At 53.8% G+C, this 2,372-nt stretch overlaps 1 protein-coding gene across 2 annotated transcripts in view; it reads left to right on the forward strand.

The window, feature by feature from the left end:
* The first annotated feature begins 963 nt into the window (after positions 1–963).
* Positions 964–2,372, forward strand: part of CLCN4 (chloride channel, voltage-sensitive 4) — a 57,107-nt gene continuing 55,698 nt past the window's right edge. The window contains exons 1-2 of one of the 2 annotated variants that reach the window (XM_005880806.2): positions 964–981; positions 1,162–1,228. The gene's annotated coding sequence lies outside the window, so the exon portion shown is untranslated. Of the gene's footprint in view, positions 982–1,065; positions 1,229–2,372 lie in introns of those variants that run through there. The other variant, XM_014528834.1, reaches the window with a different exon arrangement.

Here is a 2,372-nt window from a genome sequence, read left to right on the forward strand (position 1 = left end):
CGCAGCCAATAGTGTAGGGACACGCAGGCAATAGTGTAGGGACACGCAGCCAATAGTGTAGAACGTGCAGGCAATATAGGAACAGAATTTCCAGCGCCTTATACACTGTTGTTGTTTTTTTAATTAAATTTATTGGGGTGACATTGGTCAACAGGGTGCACTCTTAAAAATGGCTGGGAAATGAAACATTTGGGCATCAAATTATACTTTATACGAAATTGTAGACCAGGGTCTCTCCACCTCTGCCTGTTGCTGCCCTGGCCTGGAACATTCGCTGCCGTGGCGCTGCCCTGGCAGCATTCCTGGCCGCGACCCACTGGGTGCCAGCAGCGCCTCCCTCCCAGTGTGGTGGCCAGGAAGGTCCTCATCCGGCGCCAAATGTCCCAGCAGCAGATCATCAAGAGGAAAAGGATTCAAAGGGATAAAACCCAAAACCTGTGAGAAGCCAGAGGCGCCGTGGGCAGGAAGGAAACCGCAAAGGTGGGAACACAATATTTGAAGAATCATGTCATGCAGGACGGGAACAGGAACCTTCCAGCTCCACGGGGCGAATAGGATGTGAATTTAAATGGAAGAGAAGTTGAGCCCGGGCCTCCCGACCATTAAACATTAACCCCAGAGCCTGGCTGGCGTCTTGTTTCCTCAAGATTTTTCTGAGCAGCAGTTCTCAGGGGCTCATTCTGCTGCCAAATGCACGGCCCAGGGTCGCCCCTGTGTGCTGCCAGGCTTTTCACACTTGAGCAATCACTTTGTCAACAGAAGGTGAAACTAACCTGCGGGCAAAACTGTCACCCACGAGGAGGAAGGAGGGCATTTTATAGGGACCCCCGCACCCCATTGGTTCTGGGAACCCCAGTCACAGAAGCCGTGCAGCCCGGCAGGGCGTCCTGGGTCGGGACTCCGGGTTCTCTCTGGGCATGAACGCACCGGGTGTAGGCGAAGGAGATCGGCCTGCCCGGCCTTCAGCGGCAAGAGGTGGAGGTGACAGAGCCGGCTGGGCAGGGCTGGGAGGCTGGGCTGAGCGGCTGGGCTGAGTGGCTGGGCTGAGCACGTGACGCCCAGGCTGGCGGGGGGCGGGGGGGCCGGGCCTGGGAGCCTGAGGCTGAAATTGACAGTCACCCCTGGCAGGAGGGTGAGCCTGCGGCTTTCTGTCTCCATCAGACCCCGGCCCCGCAGGAGCAGATTTCCGTGGCGTTTGAACTCTTATCTCAGGGACCTGAAGCACAAGGTAAGTTGCTGATCACTCAGAAAAACAAACGGGTGACGAGTGACCTAGAAAACCCGCACGGCCACTTTGCCGATTTGTCACATCTGGTGCTGAAAGGAATCGATGGCCCGGGGAGGGCCGGGGTGGCCTCACATGGGAGACTGGCTTCCGAGCAGCGATGTTGCTCCTCTGGAGGGAACGGTGGTACAATGCGGGGGTGAGATCTAGAAATAGGAAAGCCGAGGGAATAAAGAGCCAGGCAGCCAGCCCCAGGCCTGTTGGTAAAACAATCTATTTCACATCCCTTCAGGGGCGGGAGAGGGAGTGTTAAAATGGTGATTCAGACCCAAGTGCAAGTGAACCAGTCCATGTGAAACTGGAATACAAACAGCTCCCGCTTGGGTCCTCGCCCAGCTCCGAAATTGTGTGGGTTGGCAAGGAAAGTTGACCTGTTCTCTGCTTGAGTTTTCAAATCTCCGAAATGACCACAGTTGGAGTTGTCTGGGGCTTTCTAGGCAAGGCTGTTGTCAGTTGTGCGCGGGGACTGTTGACATTGTGCATACTTTCTGGAATAGTAAGATGACTCGCCGCTGCAGAGTGTGATAAAAATGAGAAAACGTGAAATAATGAGCGCCTGGGAATGAACTCTGTCCTGTCAGGCAGATCAGATTCCCGGCCGGAGGATTTCAGGAAACAGACATGTGTACAGCCATGCGCACGCAGCAGGGCTTGATTAGAACTAATCAGATGCTCAAGTAAGTGGTATCAATATGTTGTCACTGTCTTCGTCTTTGGCAAATCGCGGTTCATATCGGAAAGTCGCTGTGGAGAGTGATCGAAAGCATTCTTCATCAGCGCACTTAGCAGAATGTTCCATAATGCATAGGCTGCACATGACTGGATTTGCTCTTATGTTTCACAGACGATTTGCAACATTGACCCTCTCTGCAAAGTAGTCCCTGCACTCAGCTGGGTTTGCAGAAAATGTGTTTCCTTCTCCATTGCCTTTGCTACAGACTTTAAAAATAAAACCCAATGTAATTTCAGCGAGTTCCTCTCATCACTAATCCCTTCTTGCTGGCGCTCTTGCAATCCCATTAGTGCGCGGAGCCTGCAGTCAGGCGGCTTTCCCCCTCTGCGCCCCGGGTTCCCCGGGGGCGGTGGA

Source organism: Myotis brandtii, unplaced genomic scaffold, assembly GCF_000412655.1.
Source record: "Myotis brandtii unplaced genomic scaffold, ASM41265v1 scaffold655, whole genome shotgun sequence".
NCBI classification, from domain to species: Eukaryota; Metazoa; Chordata; class Mammalia; order Chiroptera; family Vespertilionidae; genus Myotis; species Myotis brandtii.